The 26,050-nt window shown below is 39.8% G+C and overlaps 1 protein-coding gene across 3 annotated transcripts in view; it reads right to left on the bottom strand.

Annotated features, from left to right (window-relative positions):
* MVB12B (multivesicular body subunit 12B) overlaps nt 1–22,285 on the bottom strand; it is a 234,488-nt gene extending 212,203 nt beyond the window's left edge. Inside the window, exons 1-3 of one of the 3 annotated variants that reach the window (XM_072960130.1) lie at nt 22,171–22,285; nt 2,817–2,858; nt 780–904 (exon numbers count right to left, since the gene is read on the bottom strand). The gene's annotated coding sequence lies outside the window, so the exon portion shown is untranslated. Of the gene's footprint in view, nt 1–779; nt 905–2,816; nt 2,859–5,510; nt 5,534–22,170 lie in introns of those variants that run through there. The other 2 variants (XM_072960131.1, XM_072960132.1) reach the window with 2 other exon arrangements.
* Nucleotides 22,286–26,050: the final 3,765 nt, after the last annotated feature.

Raw genomic sequence — 26,050 nt, 5'->3', positions numbered from 1 at the left:
CTACACCAGAAACGGTGACTGAGGAGATTTACCAGGAGAAGCAAGATCTCAGGAAGGAGACTAGAATGAGCCTCCCTAAGGGAACCATATCCAGGAAAACACTGGGAGTGGCCTCTTACTCACACACACACACAGAGTATATCGCTGGAGGGATTGGGACCTCCCCCCTTAGACACGGGGGCATCCAAACCAAGGAGTTACACAGAATCCGTTCAAATTGGAGAGGAAGAGGAAGAAGACCAGCACGAAATACTCCAAGCATCACAAGGTGAATTTCAAGGTCAGAGAACCATTGTAGCTGGAGATCAAGTTATTACCTGGCTCCTGAGAGAACAGCCTGATAAATCTAAGGAATCAGGACTCTCTGAGGCAGTGGTTCACAGTCCTGGCTGCACATTAGAATCACCTGGGAAAACTTCTCAAAGTAGTGATGCATAAGCACCGTCCAGATCAAATAACTCAGTCAGCATCTGACGGATGGTCTTGGGAAAGGGTTCTCAAGCCTGAGTAAGTCTGAGAATCCCCTGCCAGACTTGATAAAACACCGGTTTCCATGCCCACCCTCAGAGTGGGGCAGTGCTTGAGAATTTTGAATTTCTAACTGACTCCCAGGTCATGTTGAGGCTAGTACCCAGGACCTTGCGCTGAGAACCACTTTTCCTAAGGGAAGGCACTGCAGAGATAAGACAGATGAAGGGAGGGTGGGGTAAGACCACAACTGATGGAGGCAGGCTAGGTTAGATGTTGGCTGATGGAGAACATCGCCTAGGCAGGCTTACCCAGTTGAGGAAGTGAAGATGAGGCATGATTTGTTTGCTCAGTGGATGCTTTCAGCACAGCTAGAACTTTCTAACTTCATTCTCTTTCACTCTGGGAGATACTGCAAGACAAACACAGTGCCTTCCTGAAAAGAAACACATGGGGGCACGGAACTGTATGGACAGACCCCATAATTGCAGAAAAGACAAAGTAAAGTCTCCTTGAGGCCCGGAACATTCCCAAGCGAAGGTTGTGCCATGAAAAGCACATGGTGGAGATCCTAGATCTCACTAAGACCCCAGGGCAACAGGTTACAGAAGCTGCAATCACCGTTTTAGCTCAGGTATCTGCGGAGAGCAATTCTGCAGCAAAAGCAAAGTGTGGAGATGAGGAAGACAGTGTCTCTAAAACGGTGGTTCTCACACTTGGCTGTGTATTAGGATTACCTGGAGAGCTTTTAAACTGCCCCATGCATAGGCCACAACCCAACCAACTAAATCAGAATTTCTGGGGGTGGTACCCAGGCATCCACATTTTCTAAACCCCCCCAGGGGATTCCAAAGTGCAGCCAAGTTGAAGGATAGGATCTTGCTACTCAAAGTGTGGCCCATGAACCAGCATCCTGGGTGTTACCTGGGAGCTTGTTATAAATGCAAAGGTCTTCCCCTAGACCCACTGAATCAGAATCTGCTTTTTATCAGTTTCTCTAGGGATTGTGTGCATATAAATGTCTGAGAAGCACTGCTCAAGAAGGCAGGTTTCTTAGGTGTAAGCAATTTCAAAGCAAGAGGCATTGGCAGCAGAGCTGGGGCACAGCTCTGAAAACACCTGCTCCAAGACACTGTGGAGGCTGTGTCGTTGGAGAGAGCCCATGTTCAGTTCATCACTGGCGTTCCAGACACACAAGGCACTGTGGGACAATGCTGGAGGAAGAGAAGGTAATCTCAGACAAAATTTACCAAATTGTTAAAAGTGGCTACCTTTGTGAAAAGGGACAGTGAAGCAGGAAACTGGAGTTTTCGTTTTCTGTACAATTTAAATTTCCTAACCGTGTGTGTGTGTGTGTGTGTGTGTGTGTGTGTGTGTGTGTTTTAGTGTGTTTGGGGAATTGCTAAGGATTATGTTGATGGTGGGATTATGGGATATTCTTTAACATTTTCTTTATTAAAAAATCTAATAAATGGTATTTTTTAAAAAGCAATATACAAAGCAATTAGAAATACCAAGATGAATTTGGCAAAATCATAGTCTTAATAGGATACCATAATATTATTGCATCGTTTTGTCTCTGTCAAATCAAGTAGGCAAAAAGAAATAAAAGTATGAAAGATATGAATAATTCCATTAATAGGGTTATTTACTAGATATTTTTCAAAATATGTAATCTACATACATGGAATATGTAATTTTAACACATTCCACTTAGCAGTTTTAAAAAATGAACATTTTTCTAGCCCACAAAGGAAACGTTAATACCTTTTAAGAGGTAGGAAATTTAAGCCACATGAGGGCAGGGAACATGTATGTCTTGTCACCACTGATTCTTAGTGCCTACCACCGTGGCTGCATTAATGTAGGGTTTCAGTAAGTACTTATTGTTGGAAGATGATATTTTCTCACTTTAATGCAATAAAATAAAAAGCTTGTAATGAAAGTCTGAACAAATAAAAAGTTCAAAACATTTGGAAAAATAAAAGTTTTCCTTCAAATAATCTTCAAACTCAATTTACTATCAATTGCAACTCAATGGGATTTTCATGGAATTTTATAAGCTGATTCCAAAATTAATATGGGAGAGCAAATGTTCATGAATTGACCAAGTAAGCAGTAAACATAATCTACTTTTTGTTCTACAAGATTAATAATTTGGTAAATTAGGAAAAGAAAATTAAATTAATAGATAACGGAACTCAGTAGAGAATTCAGATATATCCTGTCTATTGATTTCTTAATCTAATAAAATACAATGTCAAATGTGTGAGGAAATTATAACATACCATTCAATAAATGATATTGGGAAACTGCTCTCATTTGGAAAAATAAAATCAGATCCTTACCTCACACTGTCCACAAGGAAAAAGATCCAATGGATTAAAGTCCTAAAAGCAAAACACAAAGCAGCTGTGTTAGGAGAAATATAGGAGAATGTATTATCACTTTGAGGTGTGGGCTGCTTCTTAGATAAAGTACAAAACCCAAAAGCCCTAAATGCAAAGTTTAATAAATTGACCACATTATAAGCCATAATTCTGAGTGACAGATGACTCCACGAAGGTCTTTGAAAAGTGACAAATGCGTTAAAAATGTTAACAACCTATGTAAGAGACAAAGGACTAGGATCAAGAATGAATAAAGAATTCTTACAAGTCAATAAGAAAGAAAATGAACAATCTAATAAAAAATGGACAAATGATTTGAACAGGCAATTCACAGAAAAGGAAATTCAAATGGTCAGTAACTATATCTAAAAAGATGTTTCATTTCACTAGTCATCACGGGGACTCACTGAAAAGTAAAATAAAAAGATACCATTTTTCGCTTATTAGTTTAGCAAATCTTTTCAACTTAGAATTTGACAAGTGTTGGCAGGATAGGGGTAATAGACTCGTACATTGAGAGGAACATAAAATGTATATGAAAATGTATATAAAATGCCATTCCCGCTTTAAAGGGCATTTGGGCAGGGCCAAGAAGAAAACATGCACAACCTAGATCACAACAATTGCACATCTTTGCTTCTATGTTCGAGAAACACCGGCACACTCTCCAAGGGAGCCTGCACATGATTTCGACCACAGCATTCCCTATAAAAGCAAAACCTGGAAAAAATCTAAGTGTCCACCAGACAGAATGTGGCTGAATAAACTATATTAAATCCAAATTATTCAATACATTATAATGGTTAAAATGAATCAGTTTGATGTACAGATACTGATGGCAAAGATGCTCATAACTTGCAGAAACAAGATACAGTATAGTATATACAATATGATACTCTATATGTTAAAAAAAAATCCACAGAAAAACAAACTATATTTTCTCTAAGTTGATATAAATGGCAAAAAAATCTGAAGTGACATTTAATGTGGCAAACTGAGATGGTGTAGTACCCTCTTCTGCTATCACCTAGACTCTTCCTAGAAATCCTATATAAAATATTCCACAACATTTCAAAATACAGACCTACTCATTCTCCCCCTACACACACACACAAATACACATAAATGAGAATGTCAAGTTGCAAGAAATAAAGAGGGATATTTTCAAAAGCCAGGGCTGTACAAATTGAAGTTCAGTAGCCCTGAGGTGAGGAGACCAGATATTAAACAGAGAATTAATTTGGAGAAGATTTAAAACATTTTGGAATTAAATTTCTAGATAAGAATAGCATGGACACTCCAGGAGGGAGCGGCTACCAGGTCCCTAGAGAGTGTGGGACAAGGGCACTGATATTGATTAACTTCAGACTTCGGTGATTCAAGCATGTATTATACAAATTTAAGTACACCTTCAGAAAGCAGAGAGATAGTATTCCAAAGAAATAGTGTACCATTGAGGGCAAGAAAGAATTTCTATTAAATTCAGAAACAACTAAAAAACGACTGTGATCCCCACTTACATTCAATATCATACTGGACAAATACAATTAATAAGAGAAAAAAGACATATGGATTGGACATGATAGAATCGTCATTATTTCCAGATTTAAAAAATCACTGCCTGCATTTGGAAAAATTCTAAGAAAATCTACCAACCAACTATCAGTTAGGCAAGCCTGATAAACACACATTCCATATAGAGAAGCTGACTGCATTCCTAACCACCAGCAACAAAAAGTTAGAAAATGTAACTTTTTAAAAAGATACCACTCACAATAACAAAATCTATAAGATGTGCAGGAACTTAAAAGAGAAAATTATGAAACTTTATTGACAGATATAAAAGGCCTAAATAAATGGATAGATAAATCATGTTATTGGATGTGAAGATTCAATATCTCAATATTCACAATATCAATTGTGAATTCCATCAAAGATGGAAATTCTCCCTAACTTAAGGTACAGATTTGATGCAGTACCATTCCAAAACATGAGCATTTTTCCTTCAATTTGATAAGCTGATCCCAAAATATACATGGAATCATAAAGGGTCAAGAATAGCTCTTTTTTTTGGTATGTGTATGCAAGCTGATGTATTCAATGATGTATTCTCTGCCAGATATGAAGCCTTATTATGAAGCAGGAGTAATTTTAATAATGTGGCATTAGTGCCATGGCAGACGAACAGATCGAAAGAACAGAAGAGAGCCTGGAACCTGACCCACACATACAAGGGACTGGCAAAAATGAGTGGCCAAAGGATGGACTGTTCAATAAATGATGCTATAGTAGTGATAAAGGAGCAATGGAATTAGAATATTGCCATTTTTCAAGCCCTAATGAAATAATGGATCTAGGCACATCAGTGGTTATTAACATCTCCAAAATGTGACGTTAGACATTATGTACCTGCTGATGGAAGTACAAAAATCCTATATGAAGTATCCCTGCCAAATATCAAGCCTGAATCTGATCAAGTCTCTAGGTTACTAACTAACTATTTATAGGAAATACGGGGGCAGAAGAACATGTTCAATGATACCACACAGATGCAATCAGAAAACCTAGAATAGGGGAGTCTGTATAGAACTATGTCTAGTTTCTTTAATAAATAAATTTCAAGGAGGGAAAAAAAAGGAAGGAATTACTTACATGCTAAAATAGAGCAAGGTAACATTCAACCAACTGTAATGTATGCACTTTATTTGGATCCAGATTCAAATCAACTGCAAAAAGAAAATTGTGATGTAATTTGTAGAAATTTGCTTACTGATGTTGAGGAATTACAGGGTTTTTTTTTTTTCAAGATCTAATAATTTTATTGTGGTTAGAAAGAGACCTGATCTTTTAAAGATTCAAGCTTAAATATTTATAGATGAAATTATATGATGTCTCGCTTTGCTTCAAAATAATTCGAGAGAGAGAATGACTGAAGGTGGACAGATGAAAAAAGACTGACCATGATTTGATCATTGTTGAAGCTGGGTGATGAGTACATGAGGTTTGTTATCCTAGTCTCTATACTATTGTTTATGTCTGAAATTTTCTAAAATAAAGAATTAAAAGGGGGATAAACAATGCTGGGATGATTTATTATCTATATGAGGAAATGATATGAGTTTTCTATCTGGGAAACTCCAGATAATTAACTGAAAAATACTTAGAACTCAGAAAAAATTAATTGAAAAATACTTAGAACTATGAAACAGTGGTTACCCCTAGGGGGAGGTCTAGTGAGGTACTTTCACTTTCGAATCTTTTAAATTATTTGAATTTTTAAATGATGAACATGCATGACTTTTATATTCAGAAAACAATAATGATATTTCCATTTTGAAAAAAATTTTTAAAAACAGAGAAGTCAAAAAACTAAAACTAAGTTCAGCAATGTAGCAGCTTATAAAATAAATGTGGCAACAATAAAAACGTATAAAGCAATATTGAAATAAAAATACAATTTAAAAAAGCAACTCAATCATTTAATAACCAAAAAAAATGCAGACATATGAAGAGACTGTAAAACTTTAAAAGGAGACATGAATAAACGAGAAATGTATAAGAATAAATGAGAAATGTTCCAGAATGGGAAGAGCTGATATTCTGCAGATGTTAATTACCCTCAATGCATGCACGCATACACACCACAGAAACAAACTCATTCTAATCATTCTATCTTTGTAAACCAGCACTGTATACCTTATGACAATTAAAGAATGTACTTCCATATCGCTAGATATTTTGTAGCAGAAGTTCTTAATCTGAGCCACATGGACTCTAAGGCAGTCTAGGGGGTCCTTAAACTCACTGAAATCAAATGTGAACTTTTCTGCATGTGTGAATTTTTCTGCATGGGTATCCACAGCTTTTAAGAGATGCCAAACTGATCCAAAGAAAGACTAGGAACCACTGTTATTGATCTCTTGTGTGTGTGTGTAATAGCTTCAGTGGATATAATTCATATATCATAAAATTTACTAAAAGTGCCTTTAGTTTATTTACAGAGTTGTGCAACCACTACCACAATCAATTTTAGAACATTTTATCACCCCAATAAGAAACCCCGTACCCCTTAGCTATCACCTCCCACACATCCCATCACCCCTAGCCCTAAGCAACCACCAATGTACTTTCTGTCTCTATAGATTTGCTTTTTCTGGACAGTTCACATACAGTATGTGGTCTGTTGTGACTGGCTTCTTTCCCTTAGCATAGTGTTGTCAAGACTCATCCATGTTGTAGCATGTATCAGCACTTCATTCCTTTTTTATGTCTGACTAATATCCAATTGCATGGATATATCACATTTTCTGATGGACATCTGGGCTGTTTCAACCACTTGGCCATTATGAATAATGCTGCTTTGAATGTTTATGTAAAGTTTTTGTGTGAGCATATTTTTACATGATCAACAATCATCTATATCATTTCCCTTTTCTGTCAACCACTTATTTATTCAGTTAATTTTGGTTTTGTTTTGATGGAGATGGGGAGATAATTAGGTTTGTTTAATTAATTAATTTTAATGGAGGTACTGGGGATTGAACCCAGGACCTTGTGCATGCTAAGCATGTGCTCTACCACTGAGCTATATCCTCCTCTACTCAACCATATTTTTCAATACCTTTGCATTATCAGCCCCACAAGGAGAAAACTTTAATTAATTGTATTAATTTAGAAATTATTTTAATTATTAAACTAATTTTTATATAATCAATAAATTGATTTGTTTAATTAACCAATTAAATAATATAATTTCTTCCTATCAAAAGAAATTAAATACTAAGGAATAAGATTTATTCCTTAGAGTTGAGCTTTGAAGGGCCACAAGCTGCTGTAATATCTAAGATATTTTGCCTCCCAAGGAACAACTGTTGCCCCCTTGAAGACCACATTACGCCCATGGAGAATGTACGCTTTAGAGCCTTTGCACATTTCCCCCTGCAGGGCTGTCATTCATGTTCTTTTCGTTTTTTAGGAATGCTTTATATGCTGGGGAACCTGATTCTTTCGGATATGAGTTGCAAATAATTCCCCCTAGTTTGTAGTTTCTTGGGATTTGGCTTCTGAAGTTTTTACCTTTCAGATTTTTAAAAATGTAGTCAAATTTATCAGTCTTTTTATAGCTTATGTGTTTTCCATGCCAAGATGATGATAAAATTCTTCTGTAGTTTATGGTTTCAATTTACATATTTAAATCTCTGACCCAGATAAAATTTATTTTGGTGTAAGGTACAAACTAGGGATCCAACTTCTTTGCCAAACTGATTATCCAGTTACCTCAGGCCATAGTATTGAGTTGTCAATCTTTCTCACACTGATTTGAAATGCCACCTCAGTCATATACTAAACCCCTATGCATATTTGGTTCTAATTCTGAACTTTCAGTCTCTACCAGGTCTGTCTATATATGCAAGTACCATCACTACACTATTGTACTTACTGTAACCACAAGATACATTTCATTATCTGGTGCCCTATTTCCCTCTAATTTCTTGACGTTTAAAAAACTGGTCTCCTGTTTTGGTTCATTTTTGTCTGAACTTGAAAATCAGCTGGTTTCATTATGTAATATTGTTGGTATTTTAGTGGGATCTCATCATACTTTAAATTAATTTTAAAAGAACTGACATCTACATTTTGAGTGCTCTACCCAGAAACATGAAATAATTGGGGGGTGGTAATTAGATAAATTTATTTGTGAATGTATTTATTTATTTTTAATGGAGTATTGGGGATTGAACCCAGAACCTTATGCATGTTAAGCAGGTACCAAACCACTAAGCTATATCCTACCCCCCACTTTCCATTTTTAAAGTCATTTGTGATCTTCAGTATTTCAAAGTTTTATTCACATACATATCACATATTTCTCATTATGATAAAATATTGCATCCAACTACATTATTGAATTATATTATTTTTATAATAGTTTTTCAGTTTACTCTCTTGGGTTTTACAGCTGTACAATCATATCATTTCATCTTTACCATCTGCAAATAAATATAATTTAATGTCCCACTTTCTTAATTTCATACCTCTAATATCTTTAATTACATTGGTTGCTTTTTCCAAAACAACGCTAAATAATAGTCCAATGATATTGAACATTTTTGTTTTATCCTGACTTTAATGGGAATGCTTTGAGTGTTTTTCTCATTAAGCATAATGCTGGCTTAATGGGTTGAAATGAGTCTACTTTGTGTGTTAAAGAAATAACTCTCTTCCTATTTTATTAAATGCTTTAAAAATTAAGAATACATATTAAATTTTGTCAAGTGCCTTTCATTGTTCATGAAGATGGTCTTATGATCTTTCTCCTCAGACCTATTAATATGATGAATTATATTAATAGATATTTTCCCAATATTTTATTATGAAATTTTTCAAACATACGCCAAAGTTGAATGAATCTTATGCTGTGAACAAGCATATATTACCTACATTAACGTATTACTAAACTTGCTTCATCACATAATGAGTAACAGATTTTTAAATATTGATTTTCATAGATTTTAGTTAATGCTATTAGATTTTGCAATGTTGAACCATTCTTGTATTACTATAATAAGCACTTGGTCATGGCGTACTAGTTTTGTTCGTGTTGCTTTGTTTCGAAGCACTGTTTTACTTTGCCACTATTTTAACTTGGACCTTTGTTTCAGTAGTTACAGATGCACGTACGTGTGATGTGTATGTACATCTGTGTATCTTTGCTTCACAAAAACAATTTGAACGTTAACAAAATTTTTTTAGGCACTGGAACAGTTTAGGGAGCATTGGAGTTACCTGTCCCTTAAAACACTGGTAGAGCTCCCCTGTAAAATTGTTTGGGATAGGTTATTTTTCAAGAAAATGAGTAAATACTTAACAGAATTTTCTCTTTCCTCTAAGGTAATTTGTTTGTTTATTATTTCTTTCTCTTCCAGGGTCAGTTTTGATAAATAAGTTTTTCCTAATGGAAGTATCAATTTCTCCTAGTTGTCAAACATTTTTGCACAAAGCTGAGCAAAGCGTCTCTTACAATGTTTATAATTATCTATTTGTATTTATTTTCCAGTTGTCATGATTATTACTTTTTCTCATTTTTTGAATTAGGTTACCAAATCATTGATATATTATTGCTTTTGCCCTAAAGAACTAGCACCTGGATTTAGTGGTACTATTTTTTTCTCTTTTCTAATTCATTGGTGTCTTTTCTCTTTCTGATTCTTTCCTTCCGGTTTTTTTAGACTATGAATTTTCCCCTGATCACTATTCTACTTCTATCTCATAGGTTTAATATTTAGGATTTTCACTACCACCATTTTCTAAACACTTCGAAATTAAGAATTTGATTTCTTCTTGACCCAAGAATTGTTTGGAAGTTCTAAATTTTATAGGCATAAAGATAGTTTTTGCATTTGGGTACTATTATTAATGTTTAGTTACATTGCATTGTGATCAGAGAATGCTGTCTCACTATCCCTACCTTTGTTATATTTTTGAATTAATATAAGGTCAATTTTGTGACTTGACAGGACCACTTGAATATGCAGCCACAGTTTCTAATGATTAGTCAGTGTGATTATATTTTAGACTTACCTGATTAATTATGTTTTTAGGTGTTTTATATTATTACTTTTTTATGTAAATATTATGAACTTAGAGAAGTGAATTAAAGCCTCCTAATACTAATTTGTCTCTCTTTGTCTCTTCTTGTTTCTCCTATTGCTAAGGGCATGGACATACATACTTGTGTTTTCTTTATGAATTGTAGCATTTGACATCATAAATTGCTCACCTTTGTAAATCATCTTTTTTATGCCCGAGAATACCACTGAAACACGATTTATTTAGTCATATTGTACTGTCAGGTATTGAGGGCTTCCTAATTTTTCTTGAAAGTGAAAGAATCATATTAATTTGAAAAGTGCAAATGGTATTTCATGGCTGTTTTGATTTGCATTTCTCAGCATTAAGATTTAATATTTTATGATCATTTGCATTTATCTATTAATGAATTATTAATGTTTATAATAGCTAATAAATGGAGACAACCTAGATGTTCAACAATAGGAAATTAGATAAATAAAACTTCAGTCTATTAATGTAATGGAATGGCAGTAGTTATCATTTATTGTACTTCATATACATTATATCATCTTATCTCTATAACAGTCCTGTAAGGTCATTATTACCATTTTCAATTGATTCTAAGATTAAATTTTTATATATCAACATACCTAAAATTAACTGCTTATGTGTCATAGTTTAATTGGCAGTGTTTTTTTCTTTCTTTCTTAGTGGCAAAAAAGGTAATTCTTACAATTGATGGCATATTAGTTTCAATGAAATATGTTATTTCCCCTGTTTCATAGATTATGGTACTGAATCTCAAGGATGTTAAGTAATTTGCCCAAGGTCAGCCAACTTAAAAACGCCTGGAAGCCTATAGATCAAAATGTTAAAATGGTTCTCTCTGGGTGGAAGGATCACAATTAGCTTTTTTCCCTTTTGCTCATCCATATTGTATGTTTTCTTCAATATGTACATATAGCTTTTATAATAAGAAAAAGTGGAATTGCTAAAAAAAAGTAAAAAGTAAAATTGGACTTCCCATTCATGCTGTTCATTAAAATAAATCCCAAGTAGATTAAGTAATTAAATATAGAAAATGAGAGCATTCTAGTCACACTGAGATTGTGACATCAGTGTAGTTTTCCAGTTACCCCAAAACATTTCCTGAAAATCAATACAGCAGCAAAAGGAAAAAAATCCATAGACAGTGTCTTCAACGAAGCTGGTGATAAACTCTCCATGAACTCCAGTGTAAGGGCAAATGTGGCCCAACTACTGAGAGTAGCAGAAGTACGGGACAGGATGGGAGCTGTGGACCAGGAGCACCAGGGATTGAAAGTGGACTAATGATGGGCACAGAATCCCAATGTCTAAAATATCTGCATACCCAAAAGGAGAATACCCCATCCTGAGTGGGCTCTGGGCAAGCAGATCTGAGAATCACTGAAAAGACTGGGATGTGTCCTCCCAAAATGCAGGTTATAGGTGAGGACAGAAAAGGTGATAGAGAAGGGTGAATTCTACTAGGGGTCTAAGTCCTCAAGGATTTAACAGCCAGTAAAGACTCACTTCCAGATGTTAAACCCTGAAAGAAAAGGGCTAGGAACAGAAAACAAACTAAACAAGGAAAGAACACCAGGGGGAAGTGAGAACAAAGGTTCAGATAGCAGGAAGGAAGTATTGAGAAGAAGCAGATTTCACTGTATTGCAGCAGCAAAATGTAAAGTCTAAATCAGTGCTGTCCAACAGAAATATGATGTGAGCCACCAACACAAGTCACTTTTGTAATTTTATATATTCTAGCAGCCACATTCAAGAAGTAAATGACATTAAGTTTAACAATATATTTTATTTAATCCAATTTTCTCAAAATATTATTTCAACATGCGATCAATATAAAAATTATTAATGAGCTATCATACTTTTTTCTATATTAAGTCTTTGGAACCTGGGGTGTATTTTCCATCTCAAATTGGATTAGACACATATCAAGTGTTCCCTGGCCACATGTGGCTACCACATTAGACAGTGAAACTCTAAAGATCAGAGCACTGACTTAAAGAGCAAGGCCCACAGAGCAACAGGAATAGAAAACCTAGGGATGGATTCAGGCTTAGTTCTGAGAATCAAAGAACAATTACACAGAGAGATCACCATTTGAGTGTTTCATAGTAACAACAAAAAATGTAGGGAAAGCCACCTGGCCCATTTCTGCCCCTTCTACAGCAAGCTTCTTTTAAAAACCTAGGGGGAAAACATCTTTTTTTTTTTTAATTTAAGAAATAGAAGAGAAACACAATGTAACTCCAAAGAAAGGTTTTTACAAGCGAAAAAAAAAATGGAAATGGAAATAAACTGAACACCATTCTGGCAGACAAAGAGAACATATGTGGACACAAAGCTAAATGAGTTGAAAGTAATTAAGAGAATGTGAGAAGCTTTAAAAGAACAGCACATATGAGAAATAGACGCACTCAGAAATGAGACAGCTGGACAACAGGAGGATTTTAAACAATCTGATAAAATTAGAAAACAAAGAGAGGGAAAAAATCAGAAATGAAGGTTAAATTAGAAGGAACACAAAGGTAATAGAATATATAAAACAGAAGTGAAGAAAATCAAACAAATAAAACAGGACTTCAGAGAAAGTGACAAATATAGAAGTCAGGTAAAGGGGATCCAACATATGCATAATTGAAGGCTCTAAAAATAAAGCCTCAACAATGAAACAGAATAAATATTTTAAAACTGCATTAAAATATTTCCTAAAATATAAGAAGACTGAATCTAAATATTGAAAGGGCATGCCCTGTCCTATGAGAATTAATCTATAAGGGTCAATACCAACACTTAGTGAACATTAAGCTTTAGTTCCTTAAAGTAAAAATCTTCTAAGTATTCAGGTTAAAAGTCCAAGTTAGTTTTAAGGAAAAAGAGAATCTGGATGGCATCAAGATTCTAGACAGTAACATTTTATGTTTTAAAAAAGGAGCAACATTTTAAAGATAAATGGGGCAAAGATTTTATATCGGGGCAAACTCTCCTTCAAATATAAAGGCTACCAACCAGTCATGAACATGCAAGACCCCACGGATGGTGGGTCCACCAGAGCTCTGTGTTCACAGGGCATCACAAATGCTGTATGTGAATGGGGCAGCAAGGATCTGCAGCAGACATGCACACTGTGCACATCTCTGCTCATGCACAGGCTCAAGTCCCATCAGATCTGACTTACAAAACACAAGTTCAAAGACAAAATTATTAAGAATCTTAAGAAAGAAAAAGCAGAGCATTAAGCCAAATGGGGGCCCCTTTGGAGTGCAGGGCCCTGTGTGAATGCACAGGTTATACACTCATGAAACCATCCTTGGGTGGGTGGCACCCAGTGTCTGGTAAGGCCAGATCTCTTCCCACTTGTCTCCCTCCTCTGCTCTCTCTTCTGACAACCTATTCTCCACACTGGAGTCAATGGTATCCCTAAAACAGAATGAACCATGCCCAGCTCCTGCTTAACACCTCCTTCCATTGCTCTCTTGGCACTCATGTTAATATCCATACTCTCTAAGATGTGTTACCTGGGCCTGTCCACCTTCCTCCTCTTTCACTCCTCCTGCCCCACACCCATACTCCAGGTCTGGCCAAACTGCACCCAACTTTTGGTGTCCAGAACTGAATCCCAGTTCTGCACTCCCCTCCCAGAATGCTCCTCTTCCTGTTCTCCCTTCTCGGGAACCAGCACTTCTGTCCATCTGGTTGTAGAAACTTGGGGTTATCCTTGCATCTTCTCCCTCAATCCCCACATTTAATTTGTTCTTTCACAAATCATCTCTTGAACGTTTCCTAGTCAGCGTCTTCGACATTCTTGTCTATTTGTCCTTCCTTTTCACCTGCCTTGTAGTCTTTCACCCTGGAAGCAACCCACCTTATTCTTGTTCACACCCAGCAAGAAAGCCTTTGGGGGAGAATGCCACGGCCACAAAGACCGTACCTCTGATAAATCAAGGTCTGCAATCACATATGGGCCCACAGTCTCTCTCTTCTTTCTCAGAGGAAGAGGAAAGCATTCCTTGTCTAAGACAATTCCTCATGAGAAATTAACAATTAAAGGAAGGCTAAAATGTCCCATATGCACGGAAACTTTAAGAGCTGACATTTACAGAGCACATGCTATATGCAGGCATGTTCTGTGGTGGCCTTTACGTGAACAAGTACTCATTTAAATGTTACCATTATAGAAATGTAAAAAGTGAGGCACAGAGAGGTTAAGCGATCTTCTCAAGGTCAAACAGCCAGTGAGTAGTACAGAAGGGATTCAAACTCAGGTAGACAGGCTCTAGGGCCCCTGAATTTTACCACCTGTAACACAAGTCCTGAAAGGAAAGAAGATGTGCTTAGAAGTAAATGATAATGGAAACAGTGCTTGTCAAAACTACAGACACAGCAAGAACAACAGTTATGGGAGACGTATGACATCAAATAAATATATTTATTTATTAAGAAATTTAAAAATGAAGAACAAAACAAAGCCAAATAAGGAAAGGAAAAATAAAGATACTAATCAATGAAATAGTGAAGAAAAAAATTGAGAAGAGTAAAAAAACCAAAATGTTTGTTCTTGAAAAAAACAAATTAAAAAGAAGTTAATAATAACAAAAGAGTATTGTGAAGAGCTAGATGCTAACAAATACAAGGACCTATATAAAAGACTTCAACATATAGGAAAATATAAAATGCCAACATTTGTGCAAAGGAAACAAACCTGAACAGACATACAACTAAACTTGAACAAATAAATATTAAGAAGATTGAACTGGTAGTCAGACATCTTCTCTTTCCATTGCCCACCCCCCAACAAAAAACACCAGCCCAGATGGTTTTAAATGGCCCTACATTTGAATTCTACTAAACTTCTAAGAAACAGTTATCCTCTATTTTATTCAAGTTTTTCCAGAAGACAGAAAAACATAGAACTTGGCCTAGCTAATTTTCTGGGGCTAATATAATCCTGCTTGCAAAATCAAATAGGAACTATGCAAAAGGGAAAATTATAGGCCTATTTCAATTATAAGCAGAAGCAAAAATCCAAAACAAAATATTTGCTAACTGAATCCAGCAATGTATTTAAAATAATAATAATATTCAAGGAATGCAAGGATAGTACAGCATCAGAAAAATTTCCCATTTAATTCAACATTCATAGAAGGAAAAAAACAATATATGATAATCTCAAATGATACAGAAAAGGCATTTGATAAGTTATAGTATCTTCTTATGATTTAAAAAAACTCTAATAAAACTCAGAGTAGAAAAACATTCACTAAATTTGATACAGTTTATACATCCCCCCAAAAGTATCATATATAACAGAGAAACTTGAAACAAACATCCTTAAGTCCTGGAAGAAGACAAGGATGTCCCTAGTAACTGATACTGTTTAACATAGTATTAGAAATTCTAATTAATACTATAAGGAAGTACGATTGTGAGGTTTGGAAGGGAAGACATAAAACTGTCATTATTTGCAGATATGATTACCCATCTAGATGAGTACCAATAGCATTAAGAGACCAATTATTAGAACTAATATGAAAATTCAGCTAAGGTTGCTGAGACACAAGATTTATCTACAAAAAAAAAAATCAATAGAATTTTCCACACCAGCAATAGCCAGCTAGAAAATGTAATGTAAGAAATGAAATACCAAGAAAAGTAATATGTAATGAAATCATAAATGTAAGAAAATGTAATAAAAATGAGATACATCACAATTGCAACAAAAGTTATATGGTATTTGAGAATTAATCTAAGAACCTATAAGACCTCTATAAACTGAACTTTAAAACTTGAATAATTGACAACCCTTGGATAACATGACTTAATATGATAATCAAGTCAACTTTCCCCAGATTAATTCATAAATTCACTACAATCCCAAGCATAAGTACAATTATATGTATATACATGTGTGTGTATATTTGCTTTACAAACTTGGTAAATCTACTCCAAAAATTACATGGAGTAATGGAAGGTCCAAGAAAAACTAAGTCAACTTAAAAAAAGACAAAAAGAAGAGAATGAAGGGAGGTGTAAGACCTACTATAAAGCCATCATAGTAAAAAACTGTAGTGTTAGCACAAGAATAAATAAATATATCAATAGAACTAAATGGAGAACTCAAAAGACCTACCTCTGTATATACAGGAATTTAACAGGGACAAAGGAGGTGGCACTGCACACTAGCATGAAAAGGATGGATTGTTCTGCATGCAGAGTAGTGAAAACCGGCTCAATTTACTAAGAAAATGATAGCTAGGTCCCTGTTTAGCCCCACATGCAAAGAGGACTTCAGATGAATTAAAGATCTAAATGTGAAAATTAAAAATCATAGAGTTAGTAGAAACAAATGCAGGAGGATACCTTTGGGCTTAGGGAAAAGCAAGGAGGTTTACTTTACAAAACTTTAAAAGCACAAACCATAATGCACAAATTTGCTCAATTTGATTACATCAAAATTAAGAGATCGTGTTTAATAAAAAAAATAACATGGGCCAATTAAGAGTCAGATGATAGGACTGAGATTTTTTTTCTAAGTCTAAAACTGACAAGAGATTAACATCATCTAGAATATACAAGGAACTCTAAAGCAACAAGAGGGCATCAACTCCAATAGAAAAATGGGCAAATGATATGACAGGCAATTTATAGAAAAGGAAACCCCAAAAGCTAATAAGCACATGAAGTGATGCTCAAACTCACTAGTAGTCAAAGAAAGGCAAATTAAAACGAGATAGCACTTTACACCTTGAGACTGGCAAAAACTACAAAGCTGGGTAATACCAATTAATGGCAGAAATGAGGAAGATGGGATCCCTCACACATGGCCGATGGGAGTGTAAATTGGTAAAGCCTTTTTTGGAGAGCGGTCCCAAACTACTTATGCAAATTATGTGCACGCACGCACACACGAGGACCCAAAGAAATTCGAACACATGTGCACAATGGGACGTTTGCTGCAGGTTTGCTGGAGGAGGAGAGATAATAGCAATCTGGGTTGGTCCTCATTATGAAGAAAAGGAGCATATGTACAGATGATAACGTGGACAGATTTTAAAAACAGTGCCAATTAGAAAAATAAGTAAGAGAATAGTAATATTATACACTACTACTTACACAAATTATAAATACATGCACACCCTCTGGTATGTATGTGTCTTCCCAAAACCTCCAGTGAGCTAGCCACTTTCTGCTTGTCTGTATCAGCATGATGTCATTGATGTAACAGATCAATGTGATGTTTTGTGCAATCTGGATGCAGTCCAGATCTCCTTGGACTATTTTATGATAGAGGATGGGAGAGTTAATATAGCCCTGGGGAAAACTACAAATAACTATGATTGTTCTGCTTCAAATCCTCTTTTCTGGCCGGGGTGGAAAAAGAATGAGTTCACCAAATCAATGGCCGTTCACCACATACCTGAGGCTTTATTAATCTGCTCCAGCAATGATACCACTCCCAACGTAGCCACTGCAATCAGGGCTGCAGTGACTGACAGGTCAAATGAGACTCTTTTTGGGGAGAAAGGCTGCCTCAGAGAAGAGGAGGGGTAGCTCCTCTGTTCAACCAGGTGGGAAGGAAGAGAGGACAGATCCTATAGCCAAGATGTAAGGTGGCTGGGAGCTGAGGGAGTGGGCATCCGATGGCTTCGCTTTCCTTTGTGAAGAATTGCCTTTTACACTTATCATTAGTTGGGGAGAGCTTTCCCAAATAATTAACTATTTCTTGAAGGTGCCATTTTTGAAGGCACCCCACCATATTCAATCCCATGGAGAGGCCCAATTCATTTGACCCACCCCTTGCTGTCAAAATGTGGGCACCACCTGGGAGGCCAGGTGTGGAGCCCACAACCATGGGAGGCCCACCATTTTCAGCACCTCCTTCTCCTCGAGATCCGGGATGAATGGTTCTCCCTTCCCTGGGGTCCTGCTTCCAACAGCTTTTTGAGCACAGTCCTTCCTCTGTGAAGCTCACCTCCATCCCACCCACCCAAGACAAGCCCTTTGGCAGAGGCCTGGCCTCCCCAGCACTGTCCCTCCAAGGGTGTGCATATATAGGCAGATACCCACTCAGGCTCTTCTTAAAGACAAAAATGTCTGTCCACAGACATACAAAAGCACGCAGACTCATCTGAGCCCATGGTGCATCCAAATATACATGCAGACACACGCACAGACACACTTACACACACTCACATATAGACATGCTCATGTACAGCACCTGTACCTACACCCATGCTTAAACTTTCAGGCCCTGCCCTACGAACCTCTATTCTGAAACACACTGAGATATACGCACACATTCAGTACACACGCACGTATGCATGTACATACACACCCACACGTACATGTGACGCATACACACTATTCCATTTATCTATCGATGCACAGCAAACTACGCCAAACTGGTGGCATGAAGCAGTCACCATTTTACTATGCTCGTGGATTCTGCGGGGATGGCCTGTCTCTGCACCACCATGACCAGGGCCTCAGCTGGGAAGACTCCCACGACTGGAGGCATCTTCATTCACATCTCTGACACCCGGACTGGGACAATTTGAATGCTGAGTGCTCATCAGGCATCTCTCTCTCTCTCCAAGGTCCCACAGCCTCTCCATGTGATCTCTCCACGTGGCCTCCCTACATGGTGGCCTGGGAGGACCTGAGGTTCTTAAACGGCAGCTTAGGACTCCCAGAGTGAGGGTTCAAGGGGAACAAGGTGGATGCCGTGTGACCTTTTATGACCCAGGCTTGGAAACCACAGAGCATCACCTCTGTGGTCCTATTTAGCCAAAGCAGTCGCAAGTCCACCCAGATTCATGGGGGGAGGACACAGACTCCACCTCTAAATTGGAGAGATGCGAAGGAACTTGCAGCCCTTTTTTAAAATGGCCATGCACGTGCACACACAGGAATGCTTATACACACGCACAGACACATACACACATCTATGCATAAACACACACGCACAGGCCTTGATCTCAGAACCTCTACTCTGAGAGCACACTTAGATAACATGTATGTGCAGATGAACACACGTGTAACACAGACACATCCACATGAGTACACCCACAGTGAGACCTGGCACACCTGTGCATACACACACACACACACACACACACACGCTCACAGCCACAGGCTCTCTCCCGGAGATGCTCACTCCAACACCTGCAGCCACACCCGCGGGCTCCCTGCCCCATGCCGGGCTGTGGTGAGAGCCAGGACAGGCCGGAGTGGCTTGGCTGGTGTGGGGTGGGCCTTCTCTCCTCACCACCCTTCCCTTGTGGCAGGGGCCCGGCAAGAAGGAAAACAAATAACCTTGCAGTGTTTAAATAAGCAAAGTTTTGTGCAAAGCAGAGGTTAATGTACTTTATTGTTCAATGTCATGTTTATAGTGGATTGGTGGAGGGAAAAATGTGATTAATTGCCCCAAAGCCCACGGATCTACAATTATTTGGTTGTTGTGAACAAATAAAGGACTACAGTATTCATCATATTCAAATGAGGCAGCAGAATAAATGATGGCGGGCCGGGTAGGAACAAAACCGAGGCGTGTTCCCGCACAATCGGAAGGCGACTGGCACCTTGTCAACCAGACGCAGGGTGGTGGCAGGAGCCGAACCTGTTTGTCTCCGTACCGCCAGCAAGGGCTGGGCTGACCCTGCAGGCGCCAGCATTCATTCATGTCACACCTCGTGCCTCCATCCTTCCTGGTAGGAAAACCGGGCGCCAATTTCGTAATAAAGACTTGTTTCTGACGAGGCCCAGTTTGGGGTGGGGGCACAGATCTTCATTAGAGCCCCTTTCGTGGGCGCACTCGTTACAGAGCACAGGTACTGGCTAAATGTGTCCGATCATTCATCATGATTTTGCCCTCCACTTTGTCACAGCGTGGGGATTTAAGGAAGATAGATGGTACAAGATGTTGTCTCCTCCACAGACGCTTTCTGCTCTGGTAAGTGTGTCCGATGCAGAATTATTTTGCCACTTTATTATTTCCTAGTGAGTGTTTGTCAGAGCTTCGCCTCTTGGAAGGAGCGAGTTGTTTCCTGTCACTCAGGGATGTCGCGGGAGCTGTGATGCTTGGCTGAGCTCGCCAGCCAGCTGGAACCCGGGCAGGGTCCCCAGGCAGGGTTGCAGGGGGTCCTGGGAGTCTGGGCCACAGGGCAAATGTCAAATCCAACAGAAATGGGGGGGAGGCTGGCTTTGGGAGAAGGCGGGGCACGGGGGCTTTGGACATGCTTGGTTGGGGGAGTTAAGGGAGCATCTTTCAGGACCTGGACTGGCTGTAGGCCAGCTGGCTGGACAGGGAGCTGTTCAAACCAGTGTCCAAAGGGCTGTAAGAGCTTGGCCTTGAGCTGAGCCAGCTGGAGGGGGTATGGGCAAGGCTGGGGCCCCATGGAGCTGCTGATGGCCTTAAGGCAGCGTGGCCAAATTCTGGTGCCCATTGCAGGCACCAGATGAGCTTCCTGCCCTGATCAGGATGGCCCAGGGGTGCGTGGGGTAAGCAGCAGGAATACCAGGTAAGTGAAGATCACATGAGGCTAAAGATGGGGATGAGCTCAGCTTTGAAGCCCAAACTCCAGCCCAGAGCCCCAGAAATTCTTGGGAACGTGGGAACATCATTACAGGCAGTGCTGGGCCACGGAGCTGTGGGCCATGGGATCCAAAGGTGAATCTGCCCTCAGGGAGAAGGTGGGGATATCCAGGAGCCACCAGCCCATCCTGTGGTCCTTCCTCACTTGTGTTTGCTCTGCTGGGGTTTCTCCATTGGCCCCATCCTCCAGGGTACGTGCTTCTCTCTGCCACAGCTGGCTGGGTCAGTGACACTCAGCTGTCCCAGCCTCTCAGGCACACAGAAGAGAAATCTATTTTCCCTTTGCTTGGCTGGCCAAAGTCGTGGATCCAAAAGGAACACTCCTCAGAGGTTCAGGGGAAACTTATGGAGATCAGCTCAGAAGGAACCCAAGCAGAGGTGCCTGGGCACAGGGACCTAGGTGAGGATGCCCTGCCTTTCTCTGGCCCCAAGATGCCATGCTTGAGTTCACCTTGCCCTGTTGGTGCCACCCCCCACAAAGTCCTTCCAGAGGCAGAGTGATGTAGGATAAAGAATACAGTTTTGGAATCACACAGGCCTGGGTTCAAAGCACTGACTAGTTGTAATGTTTCTGAGCCTCTGTTTCCCCATTTGTAAAATAGGGACAATGAGATGGGCAGCCTCCTCGAAAGCTCTGAGCGTTATGGTTCCTGGCACGTCGGAGGTGTCCTGTCGACTCAGATGTCCCTTCCTTGCCTCCTTTCTCTGTTTCCTGGCCACTGGGAGTCCCTCATTCACCCCTGACCCGGTTCCCATGGGCCTGACTGGCTCTGCTGCGTGGTGTCCGTGGCCCAGGTCATCCTGTCTGTCATCCAGAAGGGTCTGCAGATGAGGCAGACTGCATAATGGCGCTGCCTTTCTGCCCCATGCCAACCCCGCCTTCCCTTTGTGGACAGCCCCATACAGAATCCCAGCAGTTCTCAGCAACTAACTCCCTGGCCCTTCCCCAGCCCTCCTCCAACCAGGCGCCGGCTGAGCCCTGGCCCTGCCCTTAGGAGTACAGTGGCGGAAGAAAAGAAACGTGAGCAGACCTGAACTCCAAACACACATCGTTCTGTGGCTGCGGTCCCAGGCCAAAAGTCCCAGGTTTGAGTAGTCACTTACCGCGCTCCCACTTCCGGCTGGATTCGATGCTGGTGCTTTGCCCACCACTGAGTCTGTGCTGCAAAGCCGGTCGGCAGGCGCCTCTCAGCCCCACTGCGCGGCTAAGAAAACAGAGTCTGCAGATGAAATAACGTGCTGGAGATCTCGCGGTAGTCAGCCGTGGAGCAGGCTGGGATTGGAACCCGGAAAGCATCCAATGGGCTCACCTCTTCGTTGAGGACCAGCTGATTGGCTCATTGATGGAGCAGCCATGATTGACACCCATTAAATCCAATCAGAATTCAGCATGGTCGTTGCTCATTTTTTTAAATCTTGTTTTGTTTTGTTTTTTGTTTTTCCTATTCCGCCTGCTCCTGGAGGCCTCTCAAGCTTCTGGCTCCCCATTCCTGCCAGGACGTGCAGTTCAAAACCCGAAATCTGCGATTCTGTGCAGTTTTATGCTTAAGGTATACTTCCCCCGTTTTTCGTTTCAGTTTATTGGGTTGTTTATGGTTTGTCTCCCATTCATTCATTCATTCTCATTCATTTGTTCATTGAGCAAAATTAAGGACCCACTGTGTGTAGTGAGATCAAACCAAAAGGTGGTGAGAGCCAGTGAAGGGGCTGTCAGGGCACCAGCCAGACTCCCTGAAGGTAAAGGAGCTAAGACAGCCACCTGCAAGGTATCTTGTGATGCAGTGGATCTTGGAGGAACCAAGGGGTCATGGAGCTCGGCTGGCCATTGGAAGAGTGGGACGGGCATTATTCACCACCCAGAGGCCCTCGTGCGGAGGAGCTGTGGCTAACTAAGCCCTTCCCTCCATCACCCAAGCACTGGCCTGGGTTGGGCTGCATTCACTCTCAGCAGGACTGTGGCCCCTGCCTCCTCAGATCCTTCAGACTCTCCTCCTCCCTATCTCTTTCCATTCTGCAGCCACAGTGATTTTTCTTGAACACAGATCTAGTGATATCACCCTCTGCTTCAAAAACCTCAGTCGCTCCCCAGTGCCCATCTACTTTAAACCTAAACTTGACATTTAAAGCTTTTCATGATCCAGCACCAACAGACCCAGCATCAACACTTGCAAGCTTGATCTTAGTGTGCCACTTAAATTCTTTCTCTTCCTGTGTTTCCTCAGTTGTAAAATGGGGGTAATAATAGTACCTACTATGGCAGATTGCATTTTGCAAAGATGTCAGCTGCAATACATATTCCATCCAATAGGCTCTTTTTATACAAACCATTGGCTCTTTCCAGGGCCTTGCAGGGACGATGTTCCCTCCCCTTGAACTTGGGTGGACTTTTATCACTCCCTTGACAGATACGGCAAAAGTGATACTAAGGCAAGGTCATAAAAACCCTAGGTACTTTTGTCTTGTTCCCTTGGGATGCTCACTCTTGGAATCCAGCCACCAGGCAACCACCTGGAGAGGCCACTGAGGTGTTCTGGGTGACAGTTGGCACCAACTGACCAGCCATGTATGTGAGCCACCCTGAAAACCATCTGCCCCAGCTGATACTGTGGGGAGGTGAAAGAGCTGACCCTGCCAAACCCTAGACCAAAATAAATGATAATTGTTATTTTTAAGTCACTAAGTTTCAGGGTGGCTTGTTACACAGCAAAAGAGAACAGAAACACCGGCCCCAGTAGGGTTGTTGTCGTGTAGATGAGCTTACTAGTTTGCTAGGGCTGCTACAGCAAAACGCCACAGGCTGGGGGGCTTAAACAACAGAAATTTCTTCTCCCCCAATTCTAGAGGTTGGAAGTCTGAGATCAAGAAGTTAGTAGGGTTGGTTCCTTCTAAGACCTCTCTCCTTGGCTTGTAGGCAGCCGTCTCCTCCACCTTGTGTCATCATGTGATCTTCCTCTATACATCTGGGTCCTCGTCTCCTCTCAAGCATAGAAGTCTTACTGGATTAGGACCCACCCGAGTGACCTCATTTTAACAGTTTGGCCCATAACAATAAGTCAGTACACATGAAACGCTTAGAACGGTACCTCACACAGAGTAAGCCCTCAATAAAGGGTAGTTGTGTTATTATTCCAACTACTACCCCTACCACCACCATTGGCATTTGTTGTGGCCTCACGTCACACACACTACCTCCCTCCAGCCACGGGATCCCAGGCCTCCTCTTGGGCTGTCTCCTCGGCCTGCTGCAACCAAACCTGTTCCCTGTGTACCCAAATCCTCTCACTACCCTGGCTGTCGAGCCTTCCCGAATCCACCTCTTTTTCCTTTGAGTTCCTGCAGCTTGTGCTGGGGGCTCTGGTTAGCAATTATCCTGGTCTGCTGCATATGAGAAGCTTTGCCTTTTTTGAGCCATGCCTTTGTTGTATTTTCTAAATAGAAATAGGGTTTTTTTCCTTGATTATAAAAGGAAATGGTGCAAGGGATAAATTGGGAGTTCTAGATTTGAAGATACTAACTACTATGTACAAAATAGATAAACAACAAGTTTCTACTGTATAGCCCAAGGAACTATATTCAATATCTTGTAGTAACCCGTAACGAAAACGAGTATGACAATAAATATATGTATGTACATGTGACTGAAACATGATGCTGTACACCAGAAATTGACACAACATTGTAAACTGATTATACTTTAATTTAAAATAAAGAATCATCAAAAAAATGTGCTCAGTTTATAAAATTCAGACGGTACAGAAAGTTTTAAAAAGAAAGTGAAAATCACCTAGAGTTAATGACTTAACATTTTAGTTTATGTATTTCTGGAATTTCTCATATGTGTATATGTATGTGTGTGAATGTGTGTGCATGTGTGTGTGTGTGTGTGTGTCTATTTTTCTTGATCCCAGGACAACACCATAGGATGTATCATTTAATTGGACAGCTTTTAGGAAAAAAAGAACTACTGCATTAAATGTGTAGTCAATTGTCACATACAACTAACTTCAGAAATTTTAAAATGTGAAAATATGTACATCTTATATGCAAGAAAATATGATATAAGCATAGATCTATGTTTTTCAAAAATGGGAGAATCTCTGTGAATACTATTTTATGGCCTATTTTTTAAAAATCAGAACAACAAAGCTTGGCCATCTTTCCTCATCAATAAATTAATATCTACACCATCAGTTTTAATGGCTACATAGTATTCCATTAAACTGCTGTATGATAATACATTTATTCCTCACTGAAGGGCATGAATGTTTTATAATCATTCTGATACAAATACATGTATAGACCCTTGTTCTTATTTTCCTTTAAGATAAATCCCTCCAATCAGCACTTCTACATGAGACAGTTAAAATTCTTTGCTCGGGACTTGGCTGCCATGAGCTACATGCTCGCTACGGACAGGAACCGTCTCTGAACCACCTGAGGGTCCTCCAGCCTGGGGTCCTTTCACTGAGCCTGGTGCACAATAGAGCTCTGAGAATAGTTGACACATATCAGTTTCTTAATAATAACTGGTCAAGAGACAGAACTCACATGAATACCCTGCCTGGAACTGATATGTGATTAACTGAACTTTCTGCACCTGAGATTCAAAAAAATAAAAAGCATAGTTTGGGGGGTCAGCGTGGTTTCAAATCCCAGCATGGCTACTAAGTGTGCGACTTCATCTCCCAAAACCTCCGTGTTCCCATCTGTACAAGGGGGATAATGCTACCTCCTTGGCAGGCCTGTGTGGCTGGGTGTCCGCCCTGGCTCTGCACAGCATTTAAGAGGATGGAGAGCCCTCCCCGCACTGCTTCCCTGATGGACCCCAGCCCTGGGGAGATCTAGAGCATAAGCTGAGGGGAAGGGGGTATGCCTGGGGGCTTCAGAGCCTCTGAGAACCAGAGCAGGAACATCCGTGCCTCAGTGGGCCCTGGGCTCCATCAGTCAGCTTGGCCCCGAGTGGCACAGACCACAGGAAACTGCA

The sequence above is a fragment of the Vicugna pacos genome, chromosome 4, assembly GCF_048564905.1.
Source record: "Vicugna pacos chromosome 4, VicPac4, whole genome shotgun sequence".
NCBI classification, from domain to species: domain Eukaryota; kingdom Metazoa; phylum Chordata; class Mammalia; order Artiodactyla; family Camelidae; genus Vicugna; species Vicugna pacos.
Note: the sequence above shows the minus strand (reverse complement) of the source record. Positions and strands in the feature narration are given on the sequence as shown.